Here is an 18,092-nt window from a genome sequence, read left to right on the forward strand (position 1 = left end):
TGGTATTTGCACTAAACGGTTGATGATAAATTCTTGGCCGGCCGGGGTGGACGAGCGGTTCTACGCGCTACAGTTTGGAGCGGCGCGACCGCTATGGTCGCAGTTTCGAATCCTGCCTCGGGCATGGATGTGTGTGATGTCCTTACGTTAGTTAGGTTTAAGTAGTTCTAAGTTCTAGGGGCCTGATGACCTCAGAAGTTCGGTCCCATAGTGCTCAGAGCCATTTGAACCATTTGATAAATTCTACATCTGCTTCCAGAATGAGATTTTCACTCTGCAGCGGAGTGTGCGCTGATATGAAACTTCCTGGCAGATTAAAACTGTGTGCCCGACCGAGACTCAAACTCGGGACCTTTGCCTTTCGCGGGCAAGTGCTCTACCAACTGAGCTACCGAAGCACGACTCACGTCCGGTACTCACAGCTTTACTTCTGCCAGTACCTCGTCTCCTACCTTCCAAACTTTACAGAAGCTCTCCTGCGAAACATGCATAACTAGCAGTCCTGAAAGAAAGCATATTGCGGAGACATGGCTTAGCCACAGCCTGGGGGATATTTCCAGAATGAGATTTTCACTCTGCAGCGGAGTGTGCGCTGATATGAAACTTCCTGGCAGATTAAAACTGTGTGCCCGACCGAGACTCGAACTCGGGACCTTTGCCTTTCGCGGGCAAGTGCTCTACCAGATGGTAGACGCGGCCTTTGGCCATTATCAGGTGCTGATATTATAGCTTTAAGCCATGTCAGCGTAATGTAAGCTGACACACAAATGTGTTGACATGGCTTAAAGCCACCAGATGGTAGAGCACTTGCCCGCGAAAGGCAAAGGTCCCGAGTTCGAGTTTCGGTAGGGCACACAGTTTTAATCTGCCAGGAAGTTTCGTTTTCTACATCTGCTGCTACATTCATACTCCGCACGCGGGGGGGGCCCTTGCAAAATTGCTAGTCACTCCTTTTGCTTTACCACTTGCAAATTGAACGAGGGAAAACGGCTGTCTATATACTTCCGCACGAGTCGTAGTTTCTCTTACCTTCTCTTCACAAGATATATACGTTGGTGAAATTAGAATCGTTCTGTAGTCTGCTGGATATGCTGGTTGCCTAATCTTTCTCAATAATGTTTCACGAAAACAACGTTTTATTCCCTCCACCTATCCTCATATAAGATAACCTAGCAGCACGTCTCTCAATTTCTTCGAAGCCTTCCTTTAATCCCACCTGGTGAGCATACAAAACACGTCAGCAGTATTCAAGAATGAGTCGCACAAGTCTTCTGCACGTGGTCTCCTGTATAGATCAGTTACACAATATTACAATTCTCCCAATGAACCGGACTTCACCTTCATCTTCTCTACAACAGACCTTATGTGCTCGTTTCATTTCACGTCGCTTTGCAGTGTTATACCTGGATATTTAATCGACGTGACGGAGTTGAGCTACAAACCACTAATACTGTATTCGAAAATTACACTTTTTTGTGCTCGTATTATCCACATTTTTACACATTCAAAGAGAGTTCCCATATGTTTCACTGAGCCGTGCGTGGCTCGTGTTCGCGCCATCATGTATTTTACACCCTGTTTTTAACGTACTTCCACCTCACTACGTTAATTTAAATTACTACTGTCACTGAGTTACTGCTTTGCCTGACCGTGAGCGGCGTTAGCGGCGCGTATCGATATATCCCCTCTCGTAGTATCTTTGCTCGACTGCGATTGCTTCCCGGTCGTTGTCTGCCGTAGTCTACTTCAAATGGTGAGAGTTAGGGTCGCGAGTCAGGGTCTGCCACACAGTTGGAACGTGTGTGGAGCGCATTCCGGACCTGCCAGTCGGGGAGTTGCAATGCGGCACTAGTGCAGTCGGGTTGGAGCGGCAGTGAGGTCTGCGTCGACATGGCTCGCCCGACCATTGCCGCCACGCATCACTTGAGCCGGACCGCGGTCTTGCTAGATCGTCGGCAGGTCGTCCTACCGGACGACGCGTTTTGGCTCGCCGATCGTTTATGAGTCGGCTGTGTGTGTGTGTGTGTGTGTGTGTGTGTGTGTGTGTGCGCGCCCTCGCGCGCGCGCATCGACTCACGATTTGTCTTCGTGCATGCTTAGTTACTGTTGTGTATTATTCAGGTCTTCGTACAAGTGTTTGTCAGGTTGCGTGTGTAGTTGGCGTTATTTCCACTGACGACGATTTTAGATGTTGTCGGCAATCTGAGGCGAGTCGGTCGGTTGTTGCAGACGAGGGAAGTTATCTCCACGAGGTGCAGTCGGCTGGGGCCGCTGGCAGCTCCTGCGCAGTTTCGGAGCATGTGTGGAGCTGTCCGATCGCTACGAGCTTCGTGGTTCAGCGACCCAGGACGTCAAAGTTGAGTAGTGGTTTCAACTACACAAGCCAGGTCCATTCATGTTGTAGTGGTTCGTTTCAGTGGTTTGTTGTTGGGGAGGTTTTCCTGTGAGCAACACAGAGGGTTTCTACTGCTGAAATTTATCCGCCATACGGTGCAATTAACTATTTTGGTCGACTACAAGTTGAGTGCACCAGTTGCCGTTAGTGTTTCGGTTACCTGGCCTGGCCGCTAACGTAATTTCAGGCAGCATCCTTTCCTCACCTGTTGTCGCTGTCCAACATGGTGTGTAATTTTGACAGATAATACATACTCCATTGTGGATTATCGCGATTGTAACCTTTCCGGTTTGAGTTCTCATGTACCAATTGACAGGAAGCAAGTCGTTGTGTCGGTCGGTCCGTGGCTGTCCCCTGGTTGGGTTCTGACGGATCAAGTGCAGTTGGGCTCATTGGGATTATCACACACCAAATGCAAATTCTGTCGAAGTTATCATGTACCTTTCTTACAGACACTCAAGGACGACGCATCTCCTAAGTGAACGAGGGCAGACCGACATCCCTGGGGGCTTCTGAGTGCCACTGGTGTTTAATTATCTGTTGTCAGATACTTCAAAATCAAGGCTTATGAAATTTTTTTATTTTCTTAAAATTTAGAAAAACTAATTTTTAAATTTCTCTTTTAAGCTTAAACATTGCGGCCTTCTGCCTTTAAAGATTATGGTAATATATCTTAAAATTTTGAAACTTAATTGTGGCCTTCAGCCATTGGTATTGCACCTTGCATATGTATGTTCTATCTGCTTAGCCTTAGGCTTTCCACGTAGCCGCGATACGTTTTTTATTTATTTTTTACTTGATTTGCCTCTTTAATTGCATTTTAATCGTGTCGATTTTTAGTATCTGTTGTTGTTAAACATTCTGGCCTTCTGCCTTTAAAAGTCTATGCTAATATATTCTAAAATTTTGCAGTTTAAATGTGGCTCTCAGCCATTTGTATTGCACTTTGCGTATGTCTGCCGTTTTTAAAATTATTTTATTGCTATCTTAATTGGATTTTTATTTATTGATTTGGTTCAAATGGTTAAAATGGCTCTGAGCACTATGGGACTTAACATTTGAGGTCATCAGTACCCTAGAACTTAGAACTACTTAAACCTAACTAAGCTAAGGACATCACACACATCCATGCCCGAGGCAGGATTCGAACCTGCGACCGTAGCGGTCGCGCGGTTCCAGACTGAAGCGCCTAGAACCGCTCGGCCACACCGGCCGGCTCTTATTGATTTGTAAAGATTTCTTGTTTGGAGACCTTCAGATGTGGAAGAGTTGCATTGGGTAAGGGTCCGGCTATGTGCCGCTTTGGTTGTAAAGATTATTAAATTACAATAACTTACAATTAGAAGGAGAAACTAACCTTAACCTATTTGGTCTGTTACCTGTTCTGCCCAGCAGGTTCAGCGGGCGTATCACACACCAAATGCAAATTCTGTGGAAGTCACTCAAGGACGACGCATCCACCACTCAACAGCACCATCGCCAAACAGTCGCAGACTGCTGCTTACTCTATGGTTGTCTATAGAGGGTGGACAGAAACACCCTGAAAGGCTTGTAACGGTGTTGCAGCTTAAGTTGTGCTGAGAAACAACTGTTAAGAAAAAAATTCGATACGTTGCACTGTTTACGAGTTAATTAGCGTTGAAGTCAGCCAATCAGTCAGTTGCGAGCGCCAATTCAATCTGTCCACCAGAGACGGTGTTGCCAATTATGTGCTTCGTTTGGTTTCCTACAATCAAACACAAGAGCGACACAAAAACAGGACATGGTAGCACGAGCCCAAGGCTGAGCAGTCTCGTACGCTATCATCTACGCTATGATAACAATTCACACCAATTGTACCTTGCAAGCAGCTTAAATTTGCGCGCGCAAAGGCCTGACGGGCTAACGTCAATTTTAATTATCTCGGAATGGCGCAACATATCCATTTTTTTTCCTAAACATTTATTTCTCACCACAATCTCTTGCAATATCCTTACAAGCTTTTCAGGCTGTTTCTGACGGTTGTTTGTAGAGAGCAAGAGCAGGCCAGCAGGCCATTACTGTTCCTTGGAGCACTCCTGACTGAACACTCTCCGATGAACTGTTGCCGTCTGGACAACGCAATAGGTTCTATTACTTAAAAAAATCTTCGAGCCACTCACATGTCTCAGAACCTATTCTGAGTGCTCTGCAGCGGGGCACCGTGTTCCACCATTCCGTCGTAGAAGACCACATTAAAAATGTAATGGTATCGTTCTATCAGTGAAAGGTCAGCTCGTACAGAGGCTGCAGTATGCATTTGTCAAATATATTTCTTTCATAGTACACGAACAGTAAATTCAAACGTAATTAACACAGTTTTTGCATTTAGCTACATTTTACGTTCGTCAGAAGCAACGTGCTGTCATAGAATTCCTGTGCTGTGAAAACGAGACAGTGGGGAACATCCACAAGAGGTTGAGAAAAGTATATGGAGATGCTGCTGTCGATCGCAGTACAGTTAGTCGGTGGGCAAGCAGGTTACGTGATGAAAGCTGGCACAGCAATATTGAGGATTGTCCTCGCAGTGGCAGGCCTCGTACTGCACACACTCCAGACAATGTACTGAGAGTTAACGAATTGGTGACTGCTGACAGACGCACCACAGTGAACGAATTGTCACGCTACGTTGGGATAGGGGAAGGAAGTGTTTGCAGAATACTGAAACTGTTGGCATTAAAAAAGGTCTGTGCCAGGTGGGTTCCCATGATGTTGACAGTGGCTCACAAAGAAACGAGATAACGGTATGCAGCGAACGTTTGGAACGGTACGAGAATGAGGGAGATGAATATCTTGGAAGAATTGTGACATGTGATGAAACATGACTCCATCATTTTGCACCAGAGACGAAAAGGCAATCAATGCAATGGTGGCATGCAAATTGACCCAAGGAAAATTCAGAACCTCACCTTCTGCTGGAAAAGTTATGGCTATGGTGTTTTCCAGTTACGAAGGACTCTTGCTTGTGGACATCATGCCAAGTGGAACCACCATAAATTCTGATGCATATGTGACGACACTGAAGGAACTTCAAGCTCGACTGAGTCGTGTTCGACCACATCGGCAAAAGCAGGATGTTTTGGTGTTGCACGACAATGCACGGCCACATGTCAGTCAAAAAACCATGGAAGCGATCACAAAACTCGGATGGACAACACTGATACACCAGTCTTACAGTCCTGACTATCATGTCTTTGGGAAACTGAAAGACTCTCTTCGTGGAACAAGGTTTGAAGATGATGACTCCCTTGTGCACGCTGCCAAACAGTGGCTCCAACAGGTTGGTCCAGAATTTCACCGTGCGGGTATACAGGCGCTGGTTCCATGATGGCGTAAGGCAGTTGAGAGGGATGGAAATTATGGGGAGAAATAAAAATATTGTTCCTTAAGGATGTATCTACACACCGTAAAACATTCAAACACGTAGAATAAAAGATGGATTTTAAAAAAAAGTGTGCATTTCCTTTGGAGTGACCCTCGTACATGATCGAAAGGTAGCAGCTCCAAGGTCTGCAAGTTGCTAATGCCCACGAGAGCTTTGTCATGGCCTCTTGACCGTCTATACTGCATCCGCATGACCTCAAATGGCCGGTCGACATCGCGTAATCTTCGGTATCTGACAGCGAAGTTCCGTTTGGTTTTTGTTTTACGTGATTACATTTTGCCAAATACATGCGGGTATGTATTGTAGCTACGTTACATAGACAACATCACGAAAATAGGGAACCAACGAGGGTTGAGCTACAATATACCAACATGCTCTGAAATGGCCATTTATTGGAGCAGTAAAATTCCTGTCAAAATTAATATGTTGGCTGAATAAAAAAAATATCGCATGCTAGTCTCCGATTAAATTAGATTTTTACAATATTTTTATACTGTATGACATGTTTAAAATAGTCTCAAGAACGCTCTGACGGACGAATCTTGTTTCAAAGCAAAATCGGAGTGGAAAGAACAGTCTGACTTCCTGCTGCAGCACTCTGATTACAAATAATGTGGTAGAAATCAACGATTGCGTCCTTGGGCGTCACTAACGTATTCTAGTGCAGGAACTCGTCTCATACTGCCTTCGATCACTCACAATTAAAGCAGTAGTTCGCGGGAAGCCAGTTGTCTGCTTTAAAGCCCAGACAACGACAAAGTGCTTCGAGATCAAAGCACAGCGACATTGCCTCCCTCGAAGGACGTAATTACGCGAGCGTATTTGACGAGCCATTACTGTTAATGGATCGTATTTGTCTCCGGGCAGCTTCACTTACATTCTGGAGCAAATCTATCACACAAAGCTTCTCCAAATAAAGACCAGTTCTAACTTACAGTTGACTTAATTACCAATACATTCCAATATTCAAAAAAAATGTTCAAATGTGTGTGAAATCTTATGTGACTTAACTGCTAAGGTCATCAGTCCCTAAGCTTACACGCTACTTAACCTAAATTATCCTAAGGACAAATACACACACCCATACCCGAGGGAGGACTCGAACTATTGACTATTGGTAAGATGGCGGCCACTGAGTGACGCGCGTTTCTTTGGCTCGAGAGTTTTTCCGCTCATTGAAGGTGTTACAGAGAAGTGCTGCAGTCCACAACGTGTACATCCGACTAAACAAGTGTTACTTGCCGTGGTGTGTTGTTCTCCGTTGATTACCACAAGTGATAACTGATAGGTGAGTGAAAGATGGGAAGAGCACGAGTAAGCGGCAGCAGGCGAGGCTACAGGGGCGCAGGCAGCGCGGGCGCCCGGTCTCCGGCGGCAGGTAAGGCCTCGCTTCCCGACATCGGGGAGCTCGTCCGGTCCCAGGTGAGTGCGGCGCTGCACAGTAAAGACACGCTAGACGTAATAGTGCAATCCATCACGGACTCTGTGACGGCCGCGGTCATGGACAAACTGCAAGAGTCTGTCGGGCGCAACAGCACCGAAATCCAGTCTCTTAAAAAGTCCCTGGCCGTACAAGAGAAAAAAGCCGCCGACCTAGAAGCTAAACTGTCTGTGGCCACCGATGAAATTGAGCAGTATCAGCGAAGGAACAGCTTGCGCTTGTTCGGGGTAGCTGAAAACGATCGTGAAAACACCGACGACCTGGCCATTAGCCTCGTGCGTGAAAAACTTGGTGTGCAGATCGACGTGGCCGATATTGACAGAAGCCACCGTGTTGGGCGCAGGATACCAGGTGCGATGAAACCCAGGCCCATAATAATTAAATTTGTGTCATACCGGAAAAGAGCTGAAGTGTTTGCTCAGAAAAGAAAACTCGCCAAGAGTGGGTTTACCCTGAGGGAAGATCGACGCGCGAAAGACTAAAAGTTTTGAACACTGCGATCACACAGTTCGGCCTTCAAAATGTATGGACCCAGGATGGCAGGATCGTAGTCAAGACGGAAGGAGGGAGGAAAACGGTGACGAACATGTCCGAACTGAAAGACTGAGCGAAATCTCGCGAGACACAAAGTCTCATATTTTACTCTGTCTAATATAAGTTAATTTTTATTCTTTCTTTTCATTTTTTTACGTAAATATTGCTTCGTTATTTCTATATGTACCATAAGTACTCTATTTAAAATCAGTCAATTGTTTCACATAAATATTGCTTCTTTAGTTGCCTATCATAAGTGCTCATTTATATTCATATTGTCAGTCAAACGGGAATTAACAATCTCTATTAACAGGAATCTCCTTAAAACCGCCTTTCTATATCTGTTATTTTCATCCTCATCACTACCACTACTACTACTACTATCTTTTTCGTAACCACTACTGCCACTTTCCATCTTTCTTTTCGCTCCCTTCTCCGATAGCTCCAGCTTGTTTTTCACCTTTAGCCCACAGACGCTTGAGTCAGTCACGACCTTGGACACACCTGTAAATATGTCTTCCCCCGCGAAATCCAGCTTTTGTCCCTCTTCCGGCCAGCAGGTAGACGGAGCGCGCTCGGTCCTACAGGCGGCCACAATGGGACGGACCGGTTCCGGCGGCGGGCTCTTTGTGGCCCACGCGAACGCTCAGTCGCTAACGGCTTACTTCGACGAGTTCTGTGACCTGTTCTGCCAATCGCTCTTCCATATTATCCTCGTCTTTGAAACTTGGTTGAAACCAAACATTTCTTCCGACGCTATCCGAATCACTGGTTACTCTCTCCTAAGGGCAGATCGTGAAACACGACGCGGGGGTGGTGTGGGTGCCTATATTCGCTCTGATCTGAGACCTACTATACTATGCACATCGGATGCAAAGGGCGAAGGAGAAGCAGAGTTCTTGTTTTTCGAAATAAATACATCAAATCAGAAACTGCTAATTGGAGTAATATATAAACCTCCAAATGTCGGTGCTATGTCCTCCTTTCAGTCTGCCCTGTCCTCGCTCGTGACACTGTATGAACACATAATCATTATGGGCGACACAAACATCGACTTACAGTTAAAATCTCCCTCTGCAGAAAAACTTAGGAGACTGTTCCACTCCAATGATATGAGTTTAACACCGCTGGACCCAACTCATCACTTGCCACACAGCCATACACTCATAGATATAATAGCAACAAAGCGACCAGATAAAATAATTCGCGCCAATCAGACATCCGCTCCAGGACTCTCTGCTCATCACGTGATTTTCTTAAATTACTCAGTACATACTACCAAAGAAAAATCTCACCTGGTAACCTACAGAAACCTAAAAAATGTTAACCATGACGCTCTTCAAAAGGATTGCTCAGACATCCCTTGGCATGATATAAGCAATGAACCGACTTTAGACGGAAAAATTCGGTAATTATGTCGCAAAATTATTGCACTGTATGATAAACATGCTCCTCAACGCACTGTCAAGGTAAAGAGAGCTCCCGCTCCGTGGCTCACCACTGCATTACGCCAGTTAATGAATGAACGTGATGCTGCACATAGGGCCTTCAAGCGTAACCCAACTCCCGAGGCGTACGAAGCTTATAGGAAACTCCGAAATAGAACCAAGCAAAGCGTGAGGAATGCCAAAATCAGACATGCCCGCTCTGTCGTATGGGGCATATCAAAACCTGCTGCACTGTGGAAAAAGCTGCGCAGTTTCGGTATAGGGAAGCGAAGATCTGACGCTGTTTATCAAGCGTCTGCAGAAGAATTAAACGATTTCTTCTCAACAGCCGTAAACTGCCACGCAGCGACAAATTACCAGCCCCAAGATATCAATCTCTCGAGAGACAAGTTTTTCCTAAAACATGTCACTACCGGCACAGTACACAAGGCAATTATGAGAATCTCTTCCGAGGCAGTAGGAAATGATGGAGTGAGCATTGGCATGATTAAGAACGTCGTAAACACTATTACCCCAGTTATCACAGACATCTTCAACCTGTCTCTTGTCAGTAGTACATATCCTACTGAGTGGAAGCAAAGCTTAATTCAACCTATACCCAAGACTGACAACCCTAAGTCGCCAGGTGACTACAGGCCGATCAGCATACTTCCTGCAATTTCTAAAGCCCTAGAACACATCGTCCATGAACAGCTGACGGATTACCTCAAAACTCATAACATCCACGACAAATATCAGTCAGGCTTTCGAAAGCACCATAGTACAGCAACTGCATTAATCAAAGTAACTGATGACATTAAACATGCTATGGACAGACGTGAAGCTACCATCCTAACACTGCTTGACTTTAGCAAGGCTTTTGATACAGTTGACTTTGATATATTACTAATTAAAATGAAGCAGCTGAATTTCTCAAACAGCGCAATACACTGGTTCGACAGCTACCTCAAAAACAGAAGGCAACAAGCCATTTGTGGGTCGGAAAAGTCATCATGGAAAAACGTGCGCTCTGGAGTTCCCCAAGGCTCCGTCCTTGGTCCATTACTCTTCTCACTGTACATTAATGATATTTCTTCAGTGATTCACTCCTGCAACTACCATCTATATGCCGACGACATCCAACTGTACATAAGTGCAAGCCCCAAGAACATTGCTGACGCAGTAGCGAGTATGAACGCAGATCTTTGCTCTGTTTCTCGATGGGCACAGAACCTAGGTCTGAAACTAAACCCCAAGAAATCCCAGGTCATACTTATATCTCATCCAAAGTTAATCAGTCGATACTTTCGCGAAACAGTCCCTCAAATACTCCTCAATGGTACCCAACTACCATACCAAAAAACAGTAAAAGACCTTGGAATAATCTTGGATGAACACCTAAACTAGGAAGAACAAACAGTCACAGCTTGCCGGAAATCGCTCTCCTCCCTACATGCAATTCAAAAATTTAGAAAAATATTTCCAACCCATGTTAAACAAAAATTAGTCCAAACACTAGTCTTGCCTAATCTTTACTACTGTGATGTAGTTCAACATGGCACAAATAATGAAAATTCGAGATGCCTCGAGCTAGTGATGAATGCTTGTGTTAGATACGTATGCAACATACGGTTGTATGATCATATCAGTCCTTCATACTCCCAGCTAGGTTGGATACGCCCACATAAGGCACGCGATCTCCACACGATGTGCTTACTTCATCGATTTCTTAGCCACTGGTGCCCCCAATACTTATCTTCTCACATTAAACACCTATCATCATTCCACAACCGCAATACCAGATCGGATACGTCTAGCATCTTGGCTGTACCTTTACATAACACAAAATCTTTCTCCGTGTCATTCTCCATCTCAGCCATACGACTATGGAACGCGCTCCCCTGTGATCTGCGTCTTATCCAAAACCACTCAACATTCAAGAGGGAACTCAAGACTTACATATTAGGGACGGTATAGCCACCATTGTTGTGCCCCCCCCCCTCATCTTTTTCTTTCTCCTCTCCATCATAGCTTCGAATTTTACCATTCTACTTCTCTTCCTCTAACCTATCTACCTCTTCTATATCTCTTTCACCCCATTCCATCGTCTTATGTCTCTGCTTGATGAGAATAACTCACAAGCTGCAAGAATATAACGAGTAAATTCCCAACCAGCAATAGGACTGACACTCATAAAAGAAAAATATGTTTACTTTCATATACATAGTCATTATTATTATTATTATTATCATTATTATTATTATTTTTATTATTCTTGATTGTTATAATTATTTTTTGATTGTTATAATTATCATTGTACTACTTTTATAATCTCTATTTTTTTTTCTTTAACATTAATACTGTATAACATGTTATATGTCCTAATTTTCTGTAGACACTGAAATTTGTTGAATCTGAGTATGCCTGGTTAGGTGTAAGAGAGGGCCCTAATCTTGCCAGGTAAAATAAATGCATAAATAAATAAATAAACTTCCGCAGGGACCAGCCACACAGTCCATGACTGCAGCGCCCGAGACCGCTCGGCTAATCCCGCGCGGCTAACACGTTTCAAAAGCATACGAAGAAATATATCAAGAAATACCTATGTTAGTACACCGAGGTGACAAAGGTTATAGGATAGCGACATGTACATATACAGATGACGGTAGTATCACGTATGCGAGGTGTAAAAGAGAAGTGCAATGACTGAACTGTCATTTGCACTCAGGTGATCCATTGCGACGTGATGATGGCCGCACGATGAGATTTAACAGACTTTGAAAGGGGAATGATAGGTGGAGATAGCCACATGGTACATACCATTTCAAAAATAGTTAGTTAATTCAAAATTCAGACATCCCCAATGTCAAGAGTGTGATGCGAATACTAGATTTCGGGCATTACCCATCACCACGGAAAACGCAGTGGCCATTGGCCTTTACTCAATGACCTAGAATAGCTGCGTTTCCTTAGAGTTATCAGCGCAAAGAGACAAGAAACACTGCGTGAAATAACTGCAGAAATCGATGTGGGATATGACATACGTGTCCGTTACGACAAAGCGGCGAAATTTGGCGTTTATGGGCTATGGCAGCAAACGACCGATGCAAGTGCCTTTGCTAGCGGCACGACGTTGCCCGCAACGGCTCTCCTGGGCTCATGATCGATCCGGTTGGGCCCTAGACGACTGGAAAACCGTGACCTAATCAGATGAGTCCCGATTTCCATTGGTAACAACCGGTGGTAGTGTTCGAGGGTAGCGCAGAACCGACGAAGCCTTGAACCCAGGCCGTCAGCAAGGCACTGTGCAAGCTGCTGGTGGGTTCATGATGGTGCGTGATGTGTTTACATGGAATGGGCTGGATCTTCGGTTCTGTTCTGCGACTTGGATACCATCTTAAGCCATTCATGAGTTTAAAGATCCAAAAGAAACTTGGAATTTTTATGGGTGACAATGCTCCATGTCACCGAGGCACAGTTGTTCGTGACTGGTTTGAAAAATATTCTGGACAATTTGAGCGCATGATTTGGCCACCCAGATCGCCCGACATGAATCTTATCGAACGACTATGGGACCTGTTCGTGAGATGAGTTCGCGCACAAAATTCTGCACTGGTAACACATCCGCAATTGTAAAGGCAGCATGATGGTTCATTATTTCTGCAGGGGACTTCCAACGACTTGTTAAGCCCAAGACACGTGAGTTGCTGCAGTATGCAGGGAAAAAGGAGGTCCGACACATTACTAGGAGATATCCCACACATCGGTGTGTATGACCTATAAATCTGATCCTCCATTTATCAGTTCTTCAAATCCACAACTACCTTGGATTACTTATCTTTTGCTTACCATTTTGTCCAGGGCTCCCAGTCGACGTCCTCTTTTGATCTTCGAGATGATACTTAGGACTGAAAAACTAACAAAAAATTAGCGCAATTTTGTTTACTATTTTTAGTCTCCAGCACAAAATCTGCTCAACTTCAAAGTGGCCTCCTTGTCGTTGTCACCATAGTATTTATCTGAATCGAATACACATTGTGTCATCTCGAGATGCCAAGGGAAACCACCATCTGACGGTCCAATCACTCTTCTAGAAGTGCCACAGGTTGCTGAAAACCTACCCACCCTTACCTGTGTTATCATCTTCTATTACGGTCACTTTTTGACGTCGTTTTTTTGGTGGTAAGCAAACCCTGCCGCAAAATCACTAACTACTACTCTTATAATTTCAAATGGCACTGACGCTAGTTTTTAGCGTGATAGTGTGTACTAAAACAGGAAAGCCTAGCAAAGGTGAAAAATTGCTTGTGACATAATGGAACTACTGCATCAGAAGATTTTTATACTGCAAAATGGCACTGAACGTTAGTTTTTAGCGTGATGGTGTGTATTAAAACTGGATTTACGTGCCTATCAAAGGTGAGAAATTGGTTGTGACATAATGGAACTACTGCATCGGATGATACTGCCTGTGATCGTTTTCGAAACGAACTGCTTTAACAAATGGACTACTGTTTATTACAGCAACAAATGACGCTTTGGACCTATGCAAGTGGGTACAAAATTACTACACTTTTTAAGGTGGGGAACATACAGAATTGCTTTGATGGAGTTTTAAATAATGCACATGTGTCTACACATATATCAACTAATCAGAATATCATCGCTGGGTAAGCTATGTATAAGGAGTGGAAAGCATAAGGGTGCCGTGTTCTGTACGTATGTACTTCGATTCTGACTGCTGCAGGGAAGGGACTCGACATTTAAATACCATTGAAATTTCAAATATTTGAAGCTGTACGTTTTACTAAGTGAGTAGGAAAGGAGAAAATAATAGTTACAGAAAGGAAACATTTAAGCCACCTGACAAATAGCTATTTAACGTAATTTTCAGGATGTATAGTATCAAAACAGTTTAATTAATGTTGACCTATGCACAACAGACTATCATAAGATAAATCACTAGACGATCGGTAATTTTACTTGTACTATTCTCACGAGTGCGTACAATGGGAAAAGTAGGAACGAAGAGGACACGTAAAAGCGTTCCTCTCCAGTAGTTGGGTATCTAAGCTCGTACCATCGGATAATACCAGGAACAACAGCAGAGATCGTTGTGTTATGACTAACGAAGGGAGTCAAAACCACGTCTTAGATGCCAGTGTGCGCAGCCACTTGTTGAGTTCCGTCCTGGCTCTGTCTTAGAGCGGAGTACGTTCTTTGTTGGCCATATGATGTGGCAAGAACAAGTACCGTGCCAATTGGATGTAGTTTATGGCCCCTCCAAGTTAATTTTTCGTGTCCATCCAATAGGATAGATAGAAGGAGAAAGCCTGACCTCCCCTTCTAGCAAACTCGAATGGAAAACTGCCAGCTTACAACTGAGAGAGAAAGCCAATAATGAGTGAGAGAGATAGTATTTGTTTGTTTCACCTAAAGCCTGGTGCCCACTTGGAGAAATTCGTTCTTCTCTTAGAAATTATCTTGTGTCGAAACTATAAGGAGAGTCTCTCCTTCCATTAATGGAAAATTATTTGTTTTTCCACGTACCCTCCTAGCGCCAGCGGACAACGCCGTACAGGATGCTCCCATTGATAGTGGCACGAGACAGGCTTAACTGCAGTCTGGCGTTTCGCCAAAGCGTCACCAAAGGATTTTTCTTTCCACTACTGTTTCTGGCCGCCCACACAGAACAAGCAACTAGTGACTATTGTCTAGAACCGTCCTGCCCGGCATGGCTAACAGTGAGGTGAGGTTGTGTCTCCCGTGACTGATTCATCTCCGCTTCACAGGGAACTCATTACAGCCGCAGCGTACCTTGGGGTTGTGGCTAAACTCCCACATTTACGGACTTTAAACCTAATAATGGAACTAACAAGAGCTGCTATTACTCTGGCTAGGCAAGGAAATCAATGTACATTTAAAATCAGAGGATAGAAAGAATAGAATCTTTCGCAACTGCTTCTGATAATTATAATCTTTGCACACAGTTACAGAGGGCGCTAATTAAACAAATGACTTAAACAGCGATTGATGTCAATGCAACGAGCCAACTGGGAATTTAGTAGGATCGTTATAACTTCAAGTATCTGGTAACAGTGGAACACACAGTTCTAACAAATAGTGTGATGACATCGCTGAGGACCGCCATAGTGAAGAGAGGCTAAAAATTAAACAAAATATACACTTTTTTATTTGTTCATTTTTATTTCCTTTAATGCCCAGTATCAACTCAAATATCAAATAAAGCCATGAAGGGCAACCTTGGGCATAACAATGATTCACGGGAGTCATGCATATGAGAAAGCACTAAATCGGAGCTCGAATTTATAAGCTACAGACCACACATATGTACACTACTGGCCATTAAAATTGCTACGCCACGAAGATGACGTGCTACAGACGGGAAATTTAACCGACAGAAAGAAGATGCTGTGATATGCAAATGATTAGCTTTTCACAGCATTCACACAAGGTTGGCGCCGATGGCGACACTTACAACATGCTGACATGAGGAAAGTCTCCAACCGATTTCTCATACACAAACAGCAGTTGACCGGCGTTACCTGGTGAAACGTTGTTGTGATGCCTCGTGTAAGGAAGAGAAATGTGTACCATCACGTTTCTGACTTTGATAAAGGTCGGATTTTAGCCTATCGCGATTACGGTTTATCGTATCGCGACATTTCTGCTCGTGTTGGTCGAGATCCAATGACTGTTATCAGAATATGGAATCGGTGGGTTCAGGAGGGTAATACGGAACGCCGTGCTGGATCCCAACGGCCTCGTACCACTAGCAGTCGAGATGACAGGCATCTTATCCGCATGGCTGTAACGGACAGTGCAGCCACGTCTCGATCCCTGAGTTAACACATGGGGACGTTTGCGCCGCGTGCGATTAGCCGGGCGGTCATGGACTGTGCGGCTGGTCCCGGCGGAGGTTCGAGTCCTCCCTCGGGGATGGGTGTGTGTCTTTGTCATTACGATACTTTAGGTTAATTAGTGTGTAAGCTTAGGGACTGATGACCTTAGCAGTTAAGTCCCATAAGATTTCACACACATTTGAATATTTTTGGGGACGTTCGTAAGAGAAAAACCATTTGCACGAACAGTTCGACGACGTTTACAGCAGAATAGACTATCAGCTCGGAGACCATGGCTGCGGTTACCTTTGACACTGCATCACAGACAGGAGCGCCTGAGATGGTGTACTCAACGACGAACCTCGTTGCACGAATGGCAAAACATCATTTTTTCGGATGAATCCAGGTTCTGTTTACAGCACCATGATGGTCGCATCCGTGTTTGGCGACATCGCGGTGAACGCACATTGGAAGCGTGTATTCGTCATCGCCATGCTGGCGCATGGTATGGGGTGCCATTGGTCACACGTCTCGGTGACCTCTTGTTCCCATTGACGGCAATTTGAACAGTGGATGTTACATTCTCGATGTGTTACGACCCGTGGCTCTACCCTTCATTCGATCCCTGCGAAACCCTACATTTCAGCAGGATAATGCACGACCGCATGTTGCAGGTCCTGTACGGGCCTTTCTGGATACAGAAAATGTTCGACTGCTGCCCTGACCAGCACATTCTCCAGATCTCTCACCAATTGAAAACGTCTGGTCGATGATGACCGAGTAACTGGCTCGTCACAATACGCCAGTCACTACTCCTGATGAACTGTGGTATCGTGTTGAAGCTGCGTGGGCAGCTGTACCTGTACACGCCATCCAAGCTCTGTTTGGCTCAATGCCCAAGAGTATCAAGGCCGTTATTATGGCCAGAGGTGGTTGTTCCTGATACTGATTTCTCAGGATCTATGCACCCAAATTGCGTGAAAATGTAATCACATGACAGTTCTAGTATAATATATTTGTCCAATGAATACCAGTTTAACATCTGCATTTCTTCGTGGTGTAGCAATTTTAACGGCCAGTAGTGTATGTCTCAATGTATTTCATCACAAAAATTCTGATAAAAAAATAAAGCACCACGTAGGGGAGAGAACGCGATGTTAGGTCAATGATTACACAATCGTGTCAGATTTACAAGCTCTTGGTAGTAGGAGCCGAAAGATAAGTATGACCCAGCACTCCAACTGGCCTGGATGCAACCACTGATTCGGTTGAGAAGGGTATCATATGCCCATTTCATCCACTCCTAAGCCACTCTGGCCCACAAGTTTTGTAAGTGGTCCTTGATATCATGACATTCTCGATACTGGCACTGGGACAGAACTGATGACTGGTCTGGCCCAACATGTTCTGCTGTGGGACTTTTCTAGCTACAAGATTACCTCAGCATCACGCAGAGACGCGTGCCATGTGTGGACGGGCATTATTCTGTTGAAAAACGGCACTGTGATACTGTGGCATGAGAGGCTACCCCTGAGGACGCAGGACTTCCTGAAAGTAGTCATGAATTCAAATCAGACCCAATGGCTTTACACACCACAATACCACCAGCAGCACCACTGTCCCTTATCAAAACACTTGAAGGACGAGGCTTCTCTCCAGGGCGTTGTGGTACTCGCTGCTGATGAACAACCAAGGTAGTGCAGAACCATGATTTATCTCTGAACACAGAATGAAGACGTTCGTCAGCAGTCCGTACTTCACGATGAAGACGTTGCTCCAAACGAAGCCATTTGTGCTTACATATGGAATGGTTATTCCGACCCGCCAGGATAGCCGAGAGCGCTAATGCCGGCCAGCCTGGATGTGGTTTTTAGGCGGTTTTCCACATCCCCCTAGGTGAATACCGCGCTGGTCCCCATGTTCCGCCACAGTTACATGACTCGCAGACATTTGCACCACATTCGCACTATTCCATCGCTTACATTAGACACAGACAGCTGGGGTACACTAATTCCTTCCCGGGGAGTAC

The sequence above is a fragment of the Schistocerca serialis genome, chromosome 7 (genome assembly GCF_023864345.2).
Source record: "Schistocerca serialis cubense isolate TAMUIC-IGC-003099 chromosome 7, iqSchSeri2.2, whole genome shotgun sequence".
In the NCBI taxonomy this organism is placed as follows: Eukaryota; Metazoa; Arthropoda; class Insecta; order Orthoptera; family Acrididae; genus Schistocerca; species Schistocerca serialis.